Genomic DNA, 25464 nt, shown 5'->3' with positions numbered 1-25464 from the left:
CTGGAAGTAACCTCGTACGCCGATTGCTGACAAGGTGAGCGGCTGCACTAAACACTCTTTCGGAGTACACACTGGAGGGTGGGCAACTTAGGTAAAATACAGCCAGTTTGTGCAAGGGCCTCCAAATTGCCTCTTTTTCCTGCCAGTATACGTACGGACTGTCTGACGTGCCTACTTGGATGTGGTCACTCATATAATCCTCCACCATTCTTTTAATGGTGACAGAATCATATGCAGTGACAGTAGACGACATGTCAGTAATCGTTGCCAGGTCCTTCAGTCCGGACCAGATGTCAGCACTCGCTCCAGACTGCCCTGCATCACCGCCAGCGGGTGGGCTCGGAATTCTTAGCCTATTCCTCGCACCCCCAGTTGCGGGAGAATGTGAAGGAGGAGCTGTTGACGGGTCACGTTCCGCTTGACTTGACAATTTTCTCACCAGCAGGTCTTTGAACCTCTGCAGACTTGTGTCTGCCGGAAAGAGAGATACAACATAGGTTTTAAATCTAGGATCGAGCACGGTGGCCAAAATGTAGTGCTCTGATTTCAACAGATTGACCACCCGTGAATCCTGGTTAAGCGAATTAAGGGCTCCATCCACAAGTCCCACATGCCTAGCGGAATTGCTCTGTTTTAGCTCCTCCTTCAATGTCTCCAGCTTCTTCTGCAAAAGCCTGATGAGGGGAATGACCTGACTCAGGCTGGCAGTGTCTGAACTGACTTCACGTGTGGCAAGTTCAAAGGGTTGCAGAACCTTGCACAACGTTGGAATCATTCTCCACTGCGCTTGAGTCAGGTGCATTCCCCCTCCTTTGCCTATATCGTGGGCAGATGTATAGGCTTGAATGGCCTTTTGCTGCTCCTCCATCCTCTGAAGCATATAGAGGGTTGAATTCCACCTCGTTACCACCTCTTGCTTCAGATGATGGCAGGGCAGGTTCAGGAATGTTTGGTGGTGCTCCAGTCTTCGGCACGCGGTGGCTGAATGCTGAAAGTGGCCCGCAATTCTTCGGGCCACCGACAGCATCTCTTGCACGCCCCTGTCGTTTTTTCAATAATTCTGCACCACCAAATTCAATGTATGTGCAAAACATGGGACGTGCTGGAATTTGCCCAGATGTAATGCACGCACAATATTGCTGGCGTTGTCCGATGTCACAAATCCCCAGGAGAGTCCAATTGGGGTAAGCCATTCTGCGATGATGTTCCTCAGTTTCCATAAGAGGTTGTCAGCTGTGTGCCTCTTATGGAAAGCGGTGATACAAAGCGTAGCCTGCCTAGGAACGAGTTGGCGTTTGCGAGATGCTGCTACTGGTGCCACCGCTGCTGTTCTTGCTGCGGGAGGCAATACATCTACCCAGTGGGCTGTCACAGTCATATAGTCCTGAGTCTGCCCTGCTCCACTTGTCCACATGTCCGTGGTTAAGTGGACATTGGGTACAACTGCATTTTTTAGGACACTGGTGACTCTTTTTCTGACGTCTGTGTACATTTTCGGTATCGCCTGCCTAGAGATATGGAACCTAGATGGTATTTGGTACCGGGGACACAGTACCTCAATCAAGTCTCTAGTTGCCTCTGAATTAACGGTGGATACCGGAACCACATTTCTCACCACTCAGGCTGACAAGACCTGAGTTATCCGCTTTGCAGCAGGATGACTGCTGTGATATTTCATCTTCCTCGCAAAGGACTGTTGGACAATCAATTGCTTACTGGAAGTAGTACAAGTGGTCTTCCGACTTCCCCTCTGGGATGACGATCGACTCCCAGCAGCAACAACAGCAGCGCCAGCAGCAGTAGGCGTTACACTCAAGGATGCATCGGAGGAATCCCAGGCAGGAGAGGACTCGTCAGACTTGCCAGTGACATGGCCTGCAGGACTATTGGCTTTCCTGTGTAAGGTGGAAATTGACACTAAGGGAGTTGGTGGTGTGGTTTGCAGGAGCTTGGTTACAAGAGGAAGGGATTTAGTGGTCAGTGGACTGCTTCCGCTGTCATCCAAAGTTTTTGAACTTGTCACTGACTTATGATGAATGCGCTGCAGGTGACGTATAAGGGAGGATGTTCCGAGGTGGTTAACGTCCTTACCCCTACTTATTACAGCTTGACAAAGGCAACACACGGCTTGACACCTGTTGTCCGCATTTGTGTTGAAATAATTCCACACCGAAGAGCTGATTTTTTTTGTATTTTGACCAGGCATGTCAATGGCCATATTTGTCCCATGGACAAAAGGTGTCTCCCCGGGTGCCTGACTTAAACAAACCACCTCACCATCAGAATCCTCCTTGTCAATTTCCTCCCCAGCACCAGCAACACCCATATCCTCATCCTGGTGTACTTCAACAGTGACATCTTCAATTTGACTATCAGGAACTGGACTGCGGATGCTCCTTCCAGCACTTGCAGGGGGCGTGCAAATGGTGGAAGGCGCAAGCTCTTCCCATCCAGTGTTGGGAAGGTCAGGCATCGCAACCGACACAATTGGACTCTCCTTGGGGATTTGTGATTTAGAAGAATGCACAGTTCTTTGCTGTGCTTTTGCCAGCTTAAGTCTTTTCATTTTTCTAGCGAGAGGATGAGTGCTTCCATCCTCATGTGAATCTGAACCACTAGCCATGAACATAGGCCAGGGCCTCAGCCGTTCCTTGCCACTCCGTGTCGTAAATGGCATATTGGCAAGTTTACGCTTCTCATCAGACGCTTTCAATTTTGATTTTTGGGTCATTTTACTGAAATTTTGTTTTTTGGATTTTACATGCTCTCTACTATGACATTGGGCAGACGACGTTGATGGCATTTCATCGTCTCGGCCATGACTAGTGGCAGCAGCTTCAGCACGAGGTGGAAGTGGATCTTGATCTTTCCCTATTTTACCCTCCACATTTTTGTTCTCCATTTTTTAATGTGTGGAATTATATGCCAATATCAATAGCAATGGCCTACTACTATATATACTGCGCACAACTGAAATGCACCACAGGTATGGATGGATAGTATACTTGACGACACAGAGGTAGGTACAGCAGTGGGCTACTGTACCGTAATGCTATATATTATATACTGGTGGTCAGCAAACTGTGCAAAACTTAAATGCACCACAGGTATGGATGGATAGTATACTTGATGACACAGAGGTAGGTACAGTAGTGGCCTACTGTACCGTAATGCTATATATTATATACTGGTGGTCAGCAAACTGTGCAAAACTTAAATGCACCACAGGTATGGATGGATAGTATACTTGACTACACAGAGGTAGGTACAGCAGTGGCCTACTGTACCGTAATGCTATATATTATATACTGGTGGTCAGAAAACTGTGCAAAACTTAAATGCACCACAGGTATGGATGGATAGTATACTTGACGACACAGAGGTAGGTACAGCAGTGGCCTACTGTACCGTAATGCTATATATTATATACTGGTGGTCAGCAAACTGTGCAAAACTTAAATGCACCACAGGTATGGATGGATAGTATACTTGACGACACAGAGGTAGGTACAGCAGTGGCCTTCTGTACCGTACTCCTATATATTATATACTGGTGGTCAGCAAAATTATGCACTGTACTCCTACTATATACTACAATGCAGCACAAATATGGAGTGTTTTTCAGGCAGACAACGTATACTGGTGGTCACTGGTCAGCAAAACTCTGCACTGTACTCCTCCTATATAATATACTGGTGGTCCCCAGTCCCCACAATAAAGCAGTGTGAGCACAGATATATGCAGCACACTGAGCACAGATATGGAGTGTTTTTCAGGCAGACAACGTATTCTGGTGGTCACTGTCAGCAAAACTCTGCACTGTACTCCTCCTATATAATACAGCTGCTCCCCAGTTCCCACAATTAAGCAGTGTGAGCACAGATATATGCAGCACACTGAGCACAGATAAGGAGCATTTTTTTCAGGCAGAGAACGGATAAAACTGGTGGTCACTGATCAGCAAAACTCTGCACTGTACTCCTCCTATATTAATATACAGCTGCTCCCCAGTCCCCACAATTAAGCAATAAGCAAGCACAAATATTTGCATCAACAATAAACGGAGAGGACGCCAGCCACGTCCTCTCCCTAACATTTCCAATGCACGAGTGAAAATGGCGGCGACGCGCTGCTGCTTATATAGAATCCGAATCTCGCGAGAATCCGACAGCGGGATTATGACGTTCGGGCGCGCTCGGGTTAACCGAGCCATACGGGAGAATCCGAGTATGCCTCGGACCCGTGTAAAATGGGTGAAGTTCGGGGGGGTTCGGTTTCCGAGGAACCGAACCCGCTCATCACTAATTTTAACACACCTGGAGATGCAGCCTCAGAGTGGGCTGAAAGATAGTAAAGGACAAGTAGTAGTCTCCTAGAAAAATGTCCCACAGCACCTGGTATTCCCAGGCGGTTTCCCTTCCAAATACTGACCGGGCCTTACCTGCTTAGCTTCCAAAATCGGACAAGATCGGGCATATTCAGAATAGTATGGCCGTGGGCAGTTGTTACAGGAGAGAAAAATTAAGAAGAGCCACTTCTGCTTTCTGTACTAAACAAGGGTCAGGCCTTGTAAAAGAACCAAACCATGTTTTTCCAGATGAGAGCGTGTAAGATAAGACACTTCTGCTGTCTGTTGTGACAGTTGATTTGTTCACTGGTTGAAGCGTAATGCTCAAGCCAGAGTGACTGTCAACCAGATGAGAGAGTGTGAATTTGCAGAACAGTAGGAGTCTGCTTGCTGCGGTATTGAGAAGAAAAGCAACTAATTAATTGGAGATAGACACTATATATTCAAAAAAATGTATGAAATACAACAAAAAAAAAATTCTCAAAATTATATATGACATGTAATTTCTGATCCTGGAGCCGGAGGAAGAGAATATACCAAATTCATGAACACTGAGCTCAAGGCTGGCTCCAGTGTTTTGTAACAGAACAAAGAAACCTAATGCAAGAAGGCCTCATGTGAGGGAACCACTGTTGTTGAAAGCAGTTGAAAACATAAACAAAAACAAAAAATAACAAACAACAAAAACAAAAAGTGTTGGAGCTCAAGGCTGGTTCGCATTCTTGATCAGGTCACAATCCATGGATTGTGATCTGATCAAGAATGCGAGCCAGCCTTGAGCTCCAACACTTTTTGTTTTTTGTTTTTGTTTATGTTTTCAACTGCTTTCAACAACAGTGGTTCCCTCACATGAGGCCTTCTTGCATTAGGTTTCTTTGTTCTGTTACAAAACACTGGAGCCAGCCTTGAGCTCAGTGTTCATGAATTTGGTATATTCTCTTCCTCCTTCTCCAGGATCAGAAATTACATGTCATATATCATTTTGTTGACTGAGAAATTTGGATAATAAATGTCTTTGATAGACACCTGACATTTACATATTAGTCGGCTGATTGAGAAATTTGGTTAATGAACATCTCTGGCAGTTGATTTGACATTCTAACTTGGTTCCAAGATCAGAAATCACGTGTCGCATACTATACTATTACTCTGCTTACGGAGAGATCTGGCCAATGAATATCTGTGGGAGATATTTGACATCTAGCGTCTTTATGAGAATTTTTTTTTTTGTATTTCATACATTTTTTTGAATATATAGTGTCTATCTCCAATTAATGAGTTGCTTTTCTTCTCAATACTGCAGCAAGCAGACTCCTACTATTCTGCAAATTCACACTCTCTCATCTGGTTGACAGTCACTCTGGCTTGAGCATTACGCTCCAACCAGTGAACAAATCAACTGTCACAACAGACAGCAGAAGTGTCTTATCTTACACTCTCTCATCTGGAAAAACATGGTTTGGTTTTTTAACAAGGCCTGACCCTTGTTTAGTACAGAAAGCAGAAGTGGCTCTTCTTATTTTTCTCTCCTGTAACAACTGCCCACGGCCATACTATCCTGAATACGCCCGATCTTGTCCGATTTCGGAAGCTAAGCAGGTAAGGCCTGGTCAGTACTTGGAAGGGAAACCGCCTGGGAATACCAGATGCTGTGGGCCATTTTTCTAAGAGACTACTACTTCTCCTTTACTATCTTTCAGCCCATTCTGAGGCTCCATCTCCAGGAGTATTAAAATCTGCTCAATAACAAGAGTTATGAAAGTTATATCCTAATGAACTTAATGATACCTTGGATACCATAAATTACATATATAGGAATCCTGTATACTCTTTCCGTTGATATTTTCACCTCTTATTTTATCTTGAACCTTATTTGTTAAAAAGGCAATCAAGTTTTTAAATTTCTGTCTACTGACTACTATTATCAGTATCTTACTCAAGAACTAAATAAAGATTAAGTTTTATCTACATAGTTTTTCCTCTTACACACATATTATTCATACCCCAAATGAGTGCTCTCAAAAAAGGTCTTTTGTCTTTTTCTTTCTCTTCCTCCATTGTAGTACAAAATCAGAATGGCCACAAAATGTCAGGCAGAGAATTAAAAGTTTTTAAGAACCACTATATTGCACTAACCCCTTACAAAAACACAAAAAACATGTTGCAGAACCTCTGCAGAAGCAGCCTAAAGCATGTTGGGTATTATCTGCTTCTTTACCATGGCATGGGTATATGTTGTCCACATAAGGGTTGTGAGCCAGCCCTGTGCCCCCCCCCCTTGCCCAACCCCAGCAGCCACTCACTACCATGTTCCCCTCAATTTTAGCCATCTTGATTATCAGATCTTCCTTCTTGTTGTCTGCTCCAGGTTGTGTGCTGGGTAATTACATGGATAGGTCAGCTGATTCCAGACCAAACCATGTTCTCCTCATTAAGGCAGATCTGATAGCTTCCTCCTCTTATGCTATTTTTTTATTGCAATATCATTGGCCACAGTGCGGCCCCGCCCCCAGCTCCAGGCAGTATCTCACTATAACAGAGGAGAGGCTGAGCTTTCTCAATGCTGGTCTCTACCTGACAAGTCCCTGTTTATCCAGTGGAGCACTGCAAATATGGTGAGTTTTGGCTATAAAAATTATTAGAATAATAAAAAGATATTTCTAAGTTATAAATATATTTTTTGTATTATTGCTCTGCCTCCCTGCCTAACCTGACTGCATGTCCCTGCCCAGAACAGACTTCATGGTATGCCTGCTGCTATTATCACCATATGCAACCTGCTAGCTGTGCCATCTTTCATGTTTTATACTACAGTGATCCAGAAAGTATTCACAGTGCTTCACTTTTTCCACATTTTGTTATGTTACAGCCTTATTCCAAACTGAATAAATAAAATTTTTCCCCTCAAAATTCTACACACAATACCCCACAATGACGTAAAAAAAAGTTTTTTTTAGATTTTTGCAAATTTATTAAAAATAAAAAACTAAGAAATCACATGTACATATATATTCACAGCCTTTGCTCAATACTTTGTTGATGCATCTTTGGTAGCAATTACAGCCTCAAGTCTTTTTGAATATGATGCCACAGGCTTGGCACACCTATCTTTGAGCAGTTTCGCCCATTCTTCTTTGCAGCACCTCTCAAGCTCCATCAGGTTGGATGGGTAGCGTCGGTGCACAGCCATTTTCAGATGTCTCCAAAGATGTTCAATCAGATTCAAGTCTGGGCTCTGGATGGGCCACTCAAGGACATTCACAGAGTTGTCTTGAAGCTACTCCTTTGATATCTTGGCTATGTGCTTTGCTTAGGGTTTTTGTCCTGCTAAATGATGAACTGTCGCCCCAGTCTGAGGTAAAGAGCGCTCTGGAGCAGGTTTTCATCAAGAATTTCTCTGTACATTGCTGCATTCATCTTTCCCTCTATCCTGACTAGTCTCCCAGTTCCTGCCACTGAAAAACATTCCCACAGCATGATGCTGCCACCACCATGCTTCACTGTAGAGATGGTATTGGCCTGGTGATGAGCGGTGCCTGGTTTCCTCCAAACATGATGCCTGACATTCATGCCAAAGAGTTCAATCTTTGTCTCATCAGACCAGAGAATTTTGTTTCTCATGGTCTGAGAGTCCTTCAGGTGCATTTTGGCAAACTCCAGGTGGGGTGCCATATGCTTTTTACTAAGGAGTGGCTTCCGTCTGGCCACTCTACCTAACAGGCCTGATTGGTGGATTGATGCAGAGATGGTTGTCCTCCTGGAAGGTTCTCCTCTCTCCACAGAGGAATGCTGTAGCTCTGACGGAGTGACCATTGGGTTCTTGGTAACCTCACTGACTAGGGCCCTTCTCCCCCGATCACTTAGTTTAGATGGCAGGCAAGCTCTAGTAAGAGTCCTGGTGGTTCTGAACTTCTTCCATTTACGGATGATGGAGGCCACTGTGCTCATTGGGACCTTCAAAGCAGCAGATATTTTTCTGTACCCTTCCCCAGATTTGTGCCTCAAGATAATCCTGTCTTGGAGGTCTACAGACAATTCCTTTGACTGCATGCTTGGTTTGTGCTCAGACATGCACTGTCAAGTGGGGGACCTTATATAGACAGGTGTGTGCCTTTCCAAATCATGTCCAATCAACTAAATTTACCACAGGTGGACTCCAATTAAGCTGTAGGAACATCTCAAGGATGATCAGTGGAAACAGGATGCTACTGAGCTCATGGCAAAGACTGTGAATAGTTATGTATATGTGATTTCTTAGTTTTTTTATTTGTAATAAATTTGCAAAAATCTCAAAAAAATTTTTTTCATGTTGTCATTATGGGATATTGTGTGTAGAATTTTGAGGGAAAAATTAATTTATTTAGTTTGGAATAAGGCGTAAAAACATAACAAAATGTGGATAAAGTGAAGCACTGTGAATACTTTCCGGATGTATATGACTGGATATTCTGAAAGGTGGCCCAGAGCAGTTGATAGAAAAGACTGTGCCAGACCATTTGCTATCTACTGCACATGCACCATCATCAGAAACTATCACACAGAGTGTTCCTTACTGGGCTCCATAACCGACACAGCATTAATTCTTCCAATGTTTCAAGTGAATCATTTAAGAGGTTATTGTATGTATGAGAAATGCAAACTTTCTTCTTTCTGAAATTACCCCTAAAATAAACAAAATGGGAAGGGTAAAACTGGAATTATACCCTTTATAATAAATATCTTAGTACTGAAACATCTTCAGAGCACATGTTTAAAATAAATCCCTCTGATGAATAGGTGTGAGAAAACCATTTAATTTATAAAAGCATTGCCAAAATAAACAACAGTTTCTATATTTGGTGATGTTCTTGCATTTTGTTGACTTCTTCGAAAGGAAGAAAAAAAAACTTTCTTCTTTTACCTCCCTATTGTAAACCACTGATCATTGAGGCTTGGCCAATAGATAGTATCTGCTTCCAGAGTCTATTTTATGGGAGGCCAATAGAAGCATATCTGTTGAAGGCATTCATGCAAGTTATTACTTACTGCCCTGTATATTCATAAATTAATAGCTTCTTTGTGGATGAAAAACAAAAATTAGACAACCATTAAAGTTGAACAATGTTTGAAGAATATTAAATATTAATGCAAGCACTGAAAAAAAAATTGCAAAAGATATGTGTGAAGATGCCCAAAGCATAACAATCCACATCTAAGACTGCAAATAATCAAAACATGTTTTTTGAAAGATATACTGTCTGGTTTACTGTTTAAATTAAATTTGGCTGCCTATTACCTGAAAACAAAATTCAGCAATTGTCATAATTTCTGAAAGTTCTGTGGAAATATATAGTGAAAACTGAAATTGGTGAATACCTAATTTACAAATCAGTGTTCTGTGAATTTGCAACTGTCTGGTTGCTGAATATTATACCCCAAAAAGTGAATATTAATGGTATATTAATAAAGGATAACAGTCTTTTCCTACACATTTTGCATTTCAGTCCTTCAAAGTATTGAAGTAGTGTTTGCAAAAAAGATGTATGTTTTCTGTAAGAATACTTGTTGCATTCTTGTGTTAAGTGAAATGTACATCTTCTATAAATGTCAGCTCTCGTACAAAAATAGACATGGTCATTTCAAGAGGGTGTAGGTACAACCAATGCAAACAATATGCAAAAACCATTTGCTCTGTATTTAACTTGTTGCATTGTATTGAATTATGACTAAGTTGAAAGATCCACATTTTAGATATATCTTTGTATAACCTATGGTCTGCAGCAGGTTAAGGTATTGGTGATGATTACTACAGTATCACATCTGCTCTCTAGTATTTTACATTTTTGTTTTCAAAACCACACTCTGATATTATTATTATTATTATTATTATTATTATTATTATTAGTATTATCTTTTATTTATAGGGCACCATAAAGCGTGGATTGGGCTTTGTGACATCAAGGATTACATAAACAATCACAAAGGTTGTTAAAACATATTGAGTATCTTAATCAGTGTACAAATCTCTCACATAGGGGCGGATGTATTAACCTGGAGAAGGCATAAGGAAGTGATAAACCAGTGATAAGTGCAAGGTGATAAACGCACCAGCCAGTCAGCTCCTGTCAATTTGCATATTGGAGCTGATTAGCTAGTGCATTTATCACCTTGCACTTATCACTGGTTTATCACTTCCTTATGCCTTCTCCACGTTAATACATCTGCCCCATTGTTTTTAAGCTGTGGTATAGCTCTGCATCTTTATGTGTAGTGATCTCTCAGATTCTTGTTGATGGCAGCCATCCTGGTTCATTTACATGAAAGAAAGTGCTATCAACTCTTATTGCATAAAGTGAGAGCATAAAAACAGGGTTATAAGGAAGCAGAAGACACACAAAATGGTGGTTATTGGGGTGGAAAAGAAGATTTATTGGGGTAAGAAAGAACACTAGGTATAATGTAGCCCCATGCGCACTGGTGTTTGATGGGCTATTAACTTGTTTGCAGATTTCTTTGTTCTGCGGGACTATTGACAGTGTTTCTACCCAAGCCTACAATTATATTATAGTAATCCACCTGGGGTTGGCTTGGGGGTACTCCTGTACCAGATAATAAAGTCTGATGAATTTTGGTATCACCCAAGTTATTCCAATTATCTTGACACCAAGACATACCTAGATAAATAAATATTTTTAGTCAGCATCCAGTTAGGTAGGTGGCTCCCTATATTTCGCTATAGCAGCTTTAGTACTAGGGGTGACCATAGGCCATTCATGGTTAGCAACAATTGATAGGCTGACTGTAATGGTGAGTGTTTTCACCATCAATGGGAGGCCACAATGTTAAACATCAGTGATTGATCCCTAAAGGTGTCAGCCATGCTATACCCATACATAGGCACCATCTGCACATGGGCATAAACAAACCATGGCTAAGGGGTACATTTACTAAGCAGTGATAAGAGCAGAGAAGTGAGCCTGTGGAGAAGTGCCCATGGCAACCAATCAGCACTGAAGTAACATCTACAATTTGCATACTATAAAATTATACAGAGCTGCTGATTGGTTGATGGGGAAATATCTCCACTGGCTCACTTCTCCGCCCTTATCACTGCTTAGTAAATGTACCCCTAATTACTGATGCTTTCTTACTGATGGTCATCCTTATATAGCAGCCTCTATTTAGCCAAATCTTCCTGGGGTCTTTATAAAATACAACCTTCCAGAGTCTCTGGAACCTTCCAGAGGCTTTATAAGATACAACCTACACCAGGCTCTGGAACTCCACTGGGACTCTCCCTGCTGGACTAGCCATGGGTGGAACTGCCTTCCAATGACTATGCTCCTCCTTTTTATATTTAGGTGTCTGAGGAGAGGCTTATTATTGGGCTCCCTCCCTTCTACTCCTTTGCTTTGACTGTCTATCAATAGATAGTGCCCTGCAATGACTCCATTGCCCCCCTCCACTCAGCACAAACAGTCCTTCACCTCTCCTCTAAGGTAATGCTCTTACTATGATGTTCTCTGACTCCCTGTATAGATATTTTCTCCTGCACATACCTACTGTCTACCTCTCTCCCCTTGTGCCTACTTGGGGCATGATAACAACCAAGTCTCTGTTACATTCTAGCCCATGTGACCAGCAGTCAATATTTACATAACCTTATAGTACATGAATCCTCACATTTAATAAATTTTCATGGGCTATAGACTTAGTACATCACACCAATGTCACCCAACCTATTCCCATTATTACCCACATACATACTATATATAAATTACTTTGGTGAATATACCTAACCCCTTGTATTCATAGTGGTTACAATAATGACTGATAAATAAAATTAATCTAAATCTAAATAAGATCTAGAGCACTGTTTCCTGTTTATGTAGAAGACTCTATGAGCAGTATTCAATTCTTTTCACCTCCTTCCACACCTGTTCTGTTTCTGCTGACGGGGATGGTATAATCATTTCAGCTTGCTACCCCTGGAGTAGCGAAGGCACCCAACCCTTTACGCAGCTAAACATGATTACTATGGGCACAATATGTGCGATAACGGGGATCACTTTAGAAAGAAGATTTGGCTTGATATATCATTTGAATACCACCCTATGGGTTTATTTAAGAAGCAATGGGTAAAACCTTGAGCTTTTGTGTATGCTTATGCCCTATATTGAAAAGGGTAATGCTTTTGCTAGGAAGGTACAGCTAGTAAAAGCATTGTCCTTTTAGATATTTGGCATAAACAAGCTCAGGAACTTCGTAAATAAACTCCTATGGCATTACACTAATAGCAAATTATAAAATACTTTGAGAATTATAAAAATTACTTACTACACTGCAATGCTAATTTTCAGAACTAATGATAGAGGGGCAAGTTCAGTTGGCAATGTAGGGAGTTAATAACCCCCAATGTACAGTACCAGTAATCTTAAATAAACTTGCTGCAGTACCCCACATTTTGTGAGGCACCCGCTGATGAACTACTGATATATTGTTTGTCGATTGAAGGAATAATATATCGTTCAAGTGTGTACCCAGCTTTAGGTAACACCTTTTATCCAATTTTTGAGAGCACATGTGTATACCTATTTGTTAATTGTTTAATAATAAGATCTATGTCTTCAATTTACAACTCATTGCCACTGTTTTCACTGTTTTAGCCCTATGCTTTATGATGTATCTGCCTAGAGATTGTAATGCAGGGTACACACTGGACGATGTGTGTATCCGGCAATCTTGTTAGCGACGGGACCCGATGGCAGGGCAGGCATCGGCAAGTGCATACACACTTGCCGTTGCGTCCAGCGATGAATGCCAGCAAGGGATGGCCATGTAGCATTTGGTAGCATGGCCCTCACTGGCGATATCTAACAGCTTCAATCCGCTGGCTATAACAGAAACATGGCTCACACAATCAGACACGGCCTCCCCTGTAGCACTGTCACATGGTGGTCTCCACTTCACACACACCTCCAGGGCTTAAAGGAGGTGGGGTTGGATTATTACTTTCCCAATCTTTCGCATACACTGTTCTACCACAGGTTCCATCACCAACATTACATAATTTGAAGTACATTCCATCAGGGTTTACACTCCTTTCTCTCTGCGTGTTGCAGCTATCTATTGCCCACCTGGGCATCCCAAAAAATTTCTGGAAGATTTTTCTGTCTGGCTCCCTCACTGCTTATCCTCTGACATCTTCACCATCATCATGGATGATTTCAATATTGCTATTGTTTGTCCAAAATCTGCTGCTCATGCCTCCAAACTACTCTCTCTAACCTCTTCTCTCGGCCTCCTCTACTCTTCAGGAGGGCCACTGCCTTGATCTAGTATTCACCAGACTATGCTCCTTTCTGAACTCACTAACACTCCTTTCCCTCTCTTAGATCACAACCTTATCACCTGCATGCTCTCCTCCATTAATTCAAACACTGTGTTGCTGAAGTCTTCCAATCCTCCTCAAACCCGCAGAAATATTAACATAATCTTCAAGAACTTTCCACCTCACTCCAACAACTGCTTTCACCTATTTCTGTATTCACCTCTCCTGAGACGGCTGTATCACACCTGAACCAGACTCTAGAAATAGCCCTTGATGAAGTGGCTCCAGCTACCCATCACACTCCACGTAGGTCTAGATGTCAACCATGGCACTCTAAATTAACAAACCATCTACAAAAACTCACATGTAAACTTGAACGTCAGTGGCGTAAATCTCGTATTTCAAGCAAATTCCTCACATATAAGACTGTCTACCACTCTTATCGAAATGCCCTGGACACTGCAAAACAAACATATTTCCAAACTCTGATCTCTGCTCAAGCCTCTAACCCCAAAAAACTTTTTAATACATTTAAATCACTTCTGAATCCTCCCGCACCTACCCCACCCGCCACTATCAAGGCACAAGATCTTGCTTCATATTTCAAGGAGATTAATAAGATCCGAGATGAAATAGTATGCTCTTTGTCAGCCAGTGACCTGGTCAGTTCCTTACCTGAACCCTCTGGCACTCTCTCTTTATTTGATCACCCAAATGAAGATGAAGTATCATCACTCGTCTCATCCTGCTTCTCTTCTACCTCTCCTCTTGATCCTTTACCCTCACAAATAAGTAAATCTCTGTCTCTGGTGCTGATCCCTACCTTAACTAACATCTGTAATCTCTCTCTCTCTCCTGGTATTTTTCCTTCACTGTTCAAGCATGCAGTGATTACTCTCATTTTGAAAAAACTAAATTATGACCCTAACTCTCTCTGAAACTACCGCCTCATCTCTCAGCTGCCTTGTCTCTCTAAGCTACTTGAGAGACTTACCTACACTCGCCTCACACGCTTTCTTAACTCACACATCTTATTGGACCCACTTCAGTCAGGATTCCGTTTCCAACACTCCACAGAGACAGCACTGACAAAAGTTGTTAATTATTTGGTCACTGCGAAGTCTAAAGGCCATTACTCACTTCTTATTCTGCTAGATCTATCTGCTGCTTTTGACACTGTTGACCACTCTCTTCTCATACAAACACTACAATCCATAGGTCTAAAAGATACAGCCCTTTCTTGGTTTCTATCCTACCTATCTATTCACTTCTTTAGTGTTTGCTTCTCTGAATCTACCTCCTCTTTGCTACCTCTTTCACATGGAGTACCGCAAGGCTCACTCTTGGGTACTCTGCTTTTCTCAATCTATACCTCATCTCTTGGAAAACTAATCAGCTCTTTTGGATTTCAGTATCATCTGTATACTCAAATTTACCTATCCTCCCCTGATTTGTCTCTATCTGTACTGGGTCGTGCCACTGAATGCCTTTCTGCCATTTCATCTTGGATGACAATTCGCCACCTCAAACTTAATATTTCAAAAACAGAGTAATTATATAATTCCACTGGCCAATAGTAGTTACCAACCTGATGTCTCTATCACTGTTGAAAACTCGACAATCGACCCTACCCCACAAGCTCGCTGCCTAGGTGTCATCCTTGACTCTGATCTGTCCTTTGTTCCCCACATTCAATCTGTCTCAAAATCATGTTACATACATCTATAAAACATATCCAAAATACGACCATTCCTCACACAAGGCACTGCTAAAACTCTAATCCATGCTTTCATTATCTCCCGCATTGAGGTGGTCATTCCGAGTTGTTCGCTCGTTGCCAAGTTTCGCTATGCTGAGATTTGTTGCTAAATACGCATGCGCATGGTACGCAGCGCGCATGTGCTTAGTTATTTAACTAAAAACTTAGCAGTTTTCCTGTTGTTCGTGTGGCGCTTTTCAGCCGCACTGCTGATCGGTGAGTGATTGACAGGAAAGGGGCGTTTCTGGCCGGTAACTGAGCGTTTTCCGGGAGTGTGCTAAAAAACGCAGGCGTGCCAGGTAAAAACGCAGGAGTGGCTGGAGAAACGGGGGAGTGGCTGGCCGAACGCAGGGCATGTTTGTGACGTCAAACCAGGAACTAAACGGACTGAGGTGTTCGCAATCTAGGAGTAGGTCTGGAGCTACTCAGAAACTGCAAGGAATTATTTATTAACGGCACATTCTACTGGTGGTTATAAATACAGAACTTTTTAATGTGCTAAGGTGCAGCCGCAATATATACTGCTACCAATTAGTTAAGTTCTTACTTATTGTATTTCATGTTATGTGTGACTGTATTGTTTTTACTGTCTATTAAATATGTTTTTTTTAATAAGACAATCTATATGCATTATTAAGCGTCACCTAATCTGGTTTTTAATAAAATACTTTTACTCACACACAAGGCCATTAACCAAACTACATCAATGTACATCACTTCGCTTATCTCAAAATATCTCCCAACCCGACCTCTCCTCTCTTCACAAGATCTACGTCTCTCATCCAGACTCATTACTCGCTCCCACTTATGATTGCAGGACTTTCTTCAGGCTGCACTCACTCTTTGGTATGCCCTACCATGCACAATAAGATTCTTCTCTAGTCTCCAAACCTTCAAGTGTTCTCTGAAAACTCACCTCTTCAGGAAAGCGTATAAAATTCCAGAACCACCCACATAACTTTCATAAACTTTCCTGTCAAATTGCATCCACTCTGCACAGTCCACACATATCCTCACATGTCTTCTCATTCTTCACTTTCCCTTCTTACCAACTCCAGTTCATCATTGCTATGTGACCATATTGATACAGCCCACCAAAAACCTTTGCAATCTGGTGGACGACTCTGCAATAGATAGCACCTATTCTTGTGTATCCATGCCTATTTCCCTATAGATTGTAAGCTTACGAGCTGGACCTTCCTACCTCTATGACTGTTTGTTATTGCCCAGTTTTGTTATATCATTCTTATTTCCAATTGTAAAGCGCAACAGAATTTGCTGCGCTATATAAGAAACTGTTAATAATAATAATATTAATATCACCTGTGGGACTTGCATGCAGTCTGACGGAGGATGTTGCTGATGATGGCGGGAGCGCACATCATCAGCGACATAGTGTATACATACTAGATGATATCATGAACGATGTGAGTTGAACAACCATAACTGTGAGTATCGGTGACGTGCGGTGGGGTGAGGCAGGTGAGGCAGAGCCTTTCCTGTCATACTAACATTTGTGCCAGAGTTTTGACTGCATAAAGTATATGAAAAATACAAAGAATATGTTACATCCCTGGTGAGTATCAACCTGAAAAAGGGTGTCTTACTGATAACTTCGTATACTACTAGACAGTGTGGAAAAAAGAAAGCCTTAGAAGCTGTCCCATCACAGACCAAACCAGTGTCCCTAATTTAGATAGACTTTACTCAGAATCTTTCAGAATCTTCATAAACTGAATTTGGTGTTCTCAAGCTGTACAGACTGCATTTAGACTTCTTCAGTGAATTTGCATAGACTTTACAAGATTCTTCGGTGTTGTTATTTTGCATGCAGAAAGTTGACTTCTGTCATATCAGGCCTCCTTGAAGGAGAAAGTAAGTGCTAAACATCAGGTTCCTATAGAAATTTAAGGCCAGCCAACTCAGAAAAAGAGTTCGGATTTTAGGGGTCTGTTTACTAAGCATTGGATGAAGATAAAGTCGCTGGAGATAAAGTACCAGCCAATCGCCTCCTAACTGCTATATCACAGGCTGTATTTGAAAAGTACCAGCCAATCGGCTCCTAACTGCTATGTCACAGGCTGTGTCAGGAGCTGATTGGCTTGTACGTTTTCTCCAGTGACTTTATCTCCATCCAAGGCTTAGTAAATAGACCCCTAAGTGGTCTATTCCACTCCTCTGGATTCAAGTGTTCTATTCCACGTCTCTGGATCAGCTCAACACATTCATAAGGCATCCTGGACTGCCCTTGGGCTCTCTGTGCAAACAATGTATCCTGGATCATCCAGTGTATGATATTCTCTGTATTGCCTCTGTTTCTAGTTTGCCTGTGTGACTAGGCCCAGCACACAATGGGTGCAGTCATCCTAACTCTCCTCATGTGTTAGCTACTGCACCTATCCAGTGCCTGCATTATTTCACCTGATAAATGCAGCCTATCTGGTGCCAGGACAGCATATTTAAGCCCTTCCAGTTCACCAGTGCATTGCTAAATCAACTAGTTGCTTACCTGGGATTATGCTCTGCAAGCAACAGGTTTATATGAGCTCCCAAATCTCAGCTAGCATTGCTGACAGCTTTAGTTTTCCTCCTATAGTTTCCATGTGATTTCTTGTTTCTACTATGCTGAGATTATCTCTCGTTTTCAGTGCTTCCCATTTGTGGTGCTTTAGCTTCAACTCCAGTCTACTTCAGCTGCTGCCTGCAATATCTGCAGATTGCCTTATATCTACTTGCCTGTATATCTAGTTGCATTATTCTCCTTGGGATAAGTGCATAAAAGCATCCTGTGGATTCCCTGGTACCTTGTATACATTTTAAGCCATTATATTACTGCAAGCAAGTTCCATCTTCTGCTATCTGTGCCAGTTCCACTACTGCAGCGGAGTGCTCATTCCTGCTGGTTAATATCTCACCACTCCTTTGTGCTGTCGGCATAGGCATACTCAGTTACACAATTACTCCTTAGCAGTACAGCACATATAATTGTGAGTTAATTTCTTCAGTGTTTTCACAGTCCACGCACTACTCACTTGCACTGGCAGCATACTAGTAGTGTGTGCTCAGTATCCAGCACTACTGGTCACAGCCAGTGAATCTACTTCCAGTTCAAGCCTGGTGTATCTCTGCAGCACTATTGATCTCAGCCAGTAAATTAACTTCCAGTTCAAGCCTGGTTAATGTTGGCATCAGTGTATTAACTTCCAGTCAGTCCAGTATCCTGCATAGCTGATCCCAGCCCGGTATCCTGCTTAGCCAGTACCAGCCTGGTATCCTGTTTAACCAGCCCAGGTCCAATTACTAGCATTACCAGTTCCCGCCTGCTTACTCCTGATAGCCAGTCAAAGCCAGTATAAAATATAACCGATCCCAGTCCAGTACTCAACCTAACCAGTCTCAGCTCGGTATGTAGTACAACCGGTCTCAGTCCAGCCTCATCACTGGTTCCAGTTCCGGCAATGTTACCATTTCCAGTCTGGCCTCATCATTAGTTCCAGCCCTTTCTGCATTACCAGTTCCAGCCGGCCAACCAATTAACTGTTTCCTCAGTTTTTCACTACAGTTTAAGCATGATAAACACACTTCAGTCATTTCAGCTTCATCAGTATAGTCCAGTGGTGCCAGCTCCTGTGCCCTCAAATAAATTACGATTCTGACATTTAGCTAGTGATTTGCTCCTGCTTTATACACATCTAGAATGCTTCAGGGTGATACTGATTTGCATAGACTACCCAGGGGTCTTCAGTGTTCTTACATACATTTGACTTCTGTCAACTCAAAGTTTAGGAATATCTAAGGCAGGGGAAGAGTTCATCTTTGGCCAGTAACTTGTCCAAGCTTCAGTATATTGCTACAGCTAAGGAACAGTGATATTATCTACTGTATAATACTGCTGATATGCAGCTGGTACGCAGTGCGCATACGCTAAGTATTTTAGCACAAAACTTAGTAGATTTACTCACGTCCGAACGAAGAATTTCCATCGTTGAAGTGATCGGAGTGTGATTGACAGGAAGTGGGTGTTTCTGGGCAGAAACTGGATGTTTTCTGGGAGTGTGCAGAAAAACGCAGGCATGCCAGGAAAAAACGCGGGAGTGTCTGGAGAAATGGGGGAGTGGCTGGCCGAACGCAGGGCGTGTTTGTGACGTCAAACCAGGAACGAAACGGCCTGAGCTGATCGCAATCTGTGAGTAGGTCTGGAGCTACTCAGAAACTGCTAAGAATTTTCTAATCGCAATTCTGCTAATCTTTCGTTCGATATTCTGCTAAGCTAAGATACACTCCCAGAGGGCATCGGCTTAGCGTGTGCAATGCTGCTAAAATCTGCTAGCGAGCGAACAACTCGGAATGACCCCCATAGTGTTGCATTTCTATTCAGCCTTTCCAGTGTTCCATACCAGTAAGTTGTACCCTGGCACATGTTATATCAAACCATTTATTTATAAACAAGCACATATATTTTGTGTAAGACAGACATTGGGCCCAATTCAGAGATGTACGCAAATACACTGCAAAAAATATGCTAATGGTTCAGACGCTGTCTTGTGCATAGAGACCAACATTGCCGGCATCTGACATTTGCCGTTTAAGTACAAGAACGGTTCACCAACAAATTTCTAGGTAAGTCTATGCTGTTTCAGACAGAGCAGCTCTCCTAAGACGCTGAGGGCTTTTCAGCTGCAAATTTGCAATGGTTAATATTGACACGCCCAGAAAACGGTCCCGACATGTCTGTATCTTCTAACCACCCCGTTAAATTCCCAAAATGCTGACTACCAGTCACTCTCTTTGTGAATAAATCCTCTTTGTGTGCGCCATCCGTAATCAATCACTGAGTGCGCAATGGACTTTGGAGCATGAGTGGCAAATAATCACTTCACTGCGTACATCTCTGAATCCAGCCCATTGTTTCTACAATCTTTATCAGTGCTATAGTGATTCTATTTAAGGATCCAAACATGCGCACATAGATTCAAATATGACCAGGGCTGCCACCCTTCAATATTGCATAGCACTCTGGACATTGTAATTTAAGTAGAAACCAACAATAAAAAAAGAGGAAATTGTTGATTTTCAGAGTTTTTGCAGAAAGACACTTATAGATAATTCAGTGTACATAGGCCCTCATTCCGAGTTGATCGCTCGCTGGCTACTTTTAGCAGCTGTGCAAACACTATGCCGCCGCCCACTGGAGAGTGTATTTTAGCTTAGCAGAAGTGCGAACGCATGTGCAGCCGAGCTCTGCAAAAACAGTTTGAGCAGTTTCTGAGTAGCTCTGAACCTACTCAGCGCTTGCGATCACCATAGCCTATTTGTGTCCGGATTTGACGTCATACACCCGCCCAGCGAATGCCCAGCCACACCTGCATTTTTTCAGGCACGCCTACGTTTTTGCAAACACTCCATGAAAACCGTCAGTTGACACCCAGAAATGCCCCCTTCCTGTCAATCTTCTTGCGGCCGTCAGTGCGACTGAAAACTTTGCTAGAACCTGTGCATACCCACAACGGGCTTTGTACCCGTACGTCGCACGTGCGCATTGCGGAGCATACGCATGCGCAGAAATGCAGATTGCGAACCACAGCAGCTAGCGATCAACTCGGAATGAGGGCCATTATAAATTAAGTAGGACCATAGGTAGCTTCAGGGCGGCACGTCATTTCTGGCAATTTGTTTCCAAAGGAGATCAGTAGCAGCACTGCTGCAGTCTCCGTCAGGTTTGACAGAGCCAGCGGACACTAGAACCAGTTGCAGCTCTAACATCAGGTCCTTCCTGCAACATGTGCTACAGCTACTGTGCATGATTGGCAATGCCTCAATCAGCACAGCAGACACATTTAAAGCTTGTAATACCCCGTTCACACTGCACAAATAACCCGGTATCGACCCGGTATTTTGCCGGGTCGACACAAGTCGCTTTGCGGTGTGAATAGGTACTGCCAAATTACCGGGTCGCCTGACCCAGTAATTCAACCCAGGAATAAAGAGGAGTTATTCCTGGGTTATTACCGGTCAGGCGCAGTGTGAACGGGTTACCTGGGTAAGTGCGACCCGGTACCCATTCACAGCATAGGGAGAAGCAGCGCGGAGATTATCTCATCTCCAGTGCCACTTCCGTACCTGCCTCCTACGCTGGCTCAGTCCCCGCCCCCGATGGCAAACCGACATGGCATATTGCCAAGTCGTGAAGCCAGTCTGAAAGGGTCTAATGCTGAGTGGCACCTGGGAAGGACCCGTTTCCAATTCCCGGGTGCGACCCGGCATTTGCAATCTGAACAGGGTATAAGTTTGAAGGCGCTGCCTGTGGGGGATGCTATGATAGGTGGTTGCTGACTGTAGTGTACCCTAGAGTATGTGTGTTTGTGTGTTAGGCAAATTAGACTGCAAACTCCTATGGTGTGGGGACTATACACAATGACAAATTGTGTATAGCACTATCTAATTGGTGGCACTATATAGTCATATATTAATAATAATAATAATAATAATAATAATAATAATAATAATAATAATAATCATTAGAATAATATAGACCACATTTTTGTACAAAGCTTTAAGTTTCAACAATTTCAAAGAAATTCTAGATTGTTCAGAAATATAGTATAACACAGTACAATATAGTGTATATGATTAGTAGATTATATTTATTGGCCCTCAATATCTTTTAAGAATAAGAAATGTTAGTGGTTAATAACTAATATTTACATGACAACTACAAATAAAATACCCTTATAATTACAAAGCCATGGCAATTACATCATTCCTGAACACATGCATTGGTTTAGAATAAAACAAATTCTTATAAACGAAAACACAATATTGTTTTCATGTTTGTAACTGGAACTAATGTTCATAGTATGTTTAATATTAATATTTTACAGGGAACAGAGACATTTTATTAACAATTTGAAAATTACAGTTAAATAATTTCCACTAGAGATTAACATATTAAATGTAATTTATATAAAAAGGAAAAATCATTATTTTAGCATAATGAATAATGACTAAAAAATGCAAAGCCTTTGTACATTTAAAATTATTTAGACATCCTGGTGTGTTCATTTCCTTGCTACATTTTTTGACGATGTGGGTCTATAACTATTTTGTTTTATATTTTCAACATGCATGTGCTGAAAGGTCCTGAGTGCTCATATCCACTCAACACTTTAACATTAAACTTTCTCAATGCTCTTGGCACATGCAAGACTGTCAATAAAGAAGCAGGAACAGAAGAATGACTCCACATATTCCCCCTTAGGGTTTTTTTAGTGGAAAAACAAGACAAAACTATTGTCCTTACCAATGTGCCTTTCTGTCTGGTTTGTCTTCAGATGACTGGAACCACTGAGCAGCAATCTATTCCCGCTGGCCCGGACAGGACTCCTGAACCACTCTACTGCAGGCGGCCGTTTGAGGGCTTCACGCTTGGGGTGAAAACACAATCAATACTCCACTTTACCACTTCTGTTATCAGTGGACATTCCCGCTGGATCGGGTAATTACCTAACAGAACTATATCCCCTGAACTGGGACGCCAGTAGCAGGAGGATTGGTAAGATCCTAAATTGATTATACTGCGGAATTATAGTACACTGTGTGTGCAAACCTATGCAATGTTACTGTTGCAAAACGCTTACTGGAATCTGGTTGTTTCTATAGAAAGATTACATTGTTGCTGCTCAGTAATCAGTGTGTGTTACTTTCAGTCACATATCTGGCTACGGTCCATTGAATATATTCTCCAGCTCCTTTTAAACCTATGTCTGAATAATTGGTACAACTGACTATTTTAAAGTATATTGTTCTTAACTGGAATATAGTAAAAATTTGTTATCAATCAAGCAAGTTTCTCCCTTGTTTATTTATTGAATGAATTCAAAGACAATTATACAGATTTAAAGTGCATTTATTGTCGGTACATCTAGCGCAATAATTTCTGGGTTCTGTAATTCTGGCTATATGCCTATAAGGCAGATAAGAGCATACACCAAATTACACTAATTAACGCCCATTAATGCCCATTTCTTACACCGGTGTTCACCACGGCCATGCCCAGCACCCCCATAAGCAGGAGGTCCGGACAACGTGGCCGCAGTGAACGCCGGTGGGGGGAATCATTTCAGGGGGTAAGTTTATTTATTTGTTATGTTTATTCACATGCACTTGTCCTGAAGATGAGGAGGTGGTCCCCGAAATGTTGACAGCATGCCGCCTCATCCTTTCTATATTCTATACAGGGGTGGCATCCCCTGGGGAGGGCACCGGAGCAAGACATATCCCTTAGTGGATACACAGAGTCCTAGCATTGTGATATGAGATGTATTTGTGATAAATATACACACACATTTATTTATTATTTAAAAACACCCTCAGCTAATACAGTACCCATTGTCTTGATGAATTTCAAAGCTGGTGGTACAGGTCTTGGCACATGCGGGGAGGGATGTGTGGGTGCAGCTGACAAAGGTAGGTGAGGTCGAGGTGGCTCCAGAGGTATCGGTGTGCCGAGATTTAAGATTTCTGTTGCCAGCCCTACTTTCTCCATCCCAACTGCTTCCCGTTGCCACCTTCCGAGATGTGCTCACATCCCTGCTACACTGCCCACAGAGACCGTGGGGGTGAGGTGAATGAGAAGCCGGGGAGGGAAAGCACTGGGGCAGGGTTTCACACTGTGAGGGCGCCATCTTTCTGCAAGCATACTCACTATGGGGAATATTTACTAAGCCTTGGATGGAGATAAATCCGACGGAGTTTAAAGGCCTCATTCAGACCCGTTTGCACGCTGCATTTTCTCGCAGCCATGTGAACGGGTCTGAACTGCGCATGCGTGTGACACACAATGTGCAGGAGCGTTGTTGCCCGGTGACTGGGGTCGCCAAAGAGTGGCGGCTTCTACGAAGAAAGCGATCGCAAGAAGATTGACAGGCTGAAGGCATTCCTGGCGGCAAATCACCGTTTTCTGGGAGTGTCGGAAGAAATGCAGGCGTGCCCAGACGTTGCAGAGGAGGGACCCTGACATCAGCTGCTTCCTGGATCATCACAGTGGGTGAGTAAGTCCTGGGCTGTGCAGAAACTGCACAAACTTTTGTTTGTGCAGCTCACTGCACAGCCCATCACACCCCTGCAAAGCCCTTACCCCCTCCGCTGTAGGCAGCGATTACCGGGTTGCAGCAGGGCAAAAATAGCCTGCATGCGACCAGGTTGAAATTACCCCCAAAGCCCCAGCCAATCGGTTCCTAACTGCCATGTCACAGGCTGGGTTTGAAAAATGACAGATAGGGATTTTACAGTATCTCAGTCGGATTTCTCTCCATTCAAGGCTAAGTAAATAGACCCCTATACAGGGTTGGACTGGCCCACAGGGGAACGGGAAACCTCCTCCTCCTCTAGCGATTATGGTTCCAGACTTTATCCAGGTGCACTTGAATTTTGCATTATACATATGTTACATTATACTTCACAAGAATATGATTTATTATGTATTTACCATTGGGTACAGAAAATGTACTCTTTAATGTTTAGCCAAACCTCTGTGGTAGCTGGCCACGCCCCCACTTGAGCCTGGCCACACTCTTAAGCATGGGCCTCTACAACAGCATTCCCCCTGTGGGCCCTTTATACCCCAGTCTGACACTGCCCCTATATCCCTGTTACCCCTGCCTCAGTCACCCACTCTCTCCCTGTCATTCTGCCTCAGTCGCCCACTCTCTCCCTGTCACCCCTGCCTCAGTCACCCACTGTCTCCCTGTCACCCGGACTCAGTCACCAATAATCTACCTGTCATCCTGCCTCAGTCACCCACTCTCTCCCTGTCACCCCTGCCATAGTCACCCACTGCCTCCCTGTCACCCCTGACTCAGTCAGCCATTATCTACCTGTCATCCCTACTTCAGTGACCCACTATCTCCCATCATCCCTGCCTCAGTCACCCACTCTCTCCCTGTCACCCTGCCTCAGTCACCCACTATCTCCCAGTCACCCCTGCTTCAGTGACCCACTCTCTCCCTGTCACCCCTGCCTCAGTCACCCTTTATCTACCTGTCACCC

The 25464-nt window shown here is 42.9% G+C and overlaps 2 pseudogenes; one reads left to right on the top strand and one right to left on the bottom strand.

Moving 5' to 3' along the window:
• Positions 1–4382: 4382 nt before the first annotated feature.
• Positions 4383–4500, bottom strand: LOC135052108 (5S ribosomal RNA; annotated as a pseudogene).
• Positions 4501–5888: 1388 nt separating this feature from the next.
• Positions 5889–6006, top strand: LOC135053154 (5S ribosomal RNA; annotated as a pseudogene).
• The last annotated feature ends 19458 nt before the right edge of the window (positions 6007–25464 follow it).

The sequence above is a fragment of the Pseudophryne corroboree genome, chromosome 2 (assembly GCF_028390025.1).
Source record: "Pseudophryne corroboree isolate aPseCor3 chromosome 2, aPseCor3.hap2, whole genome shotgun sequence".
Lineage (NCBI taxonomy): Eukaryota > Metazoa > Chordata > Amphibia > Anura > Myobatrachidae > Pseudophryne > Pseudophryne corroboree.
This window is presented reverse-complemented; position numbering and strand designations above follow the sequence as displayed.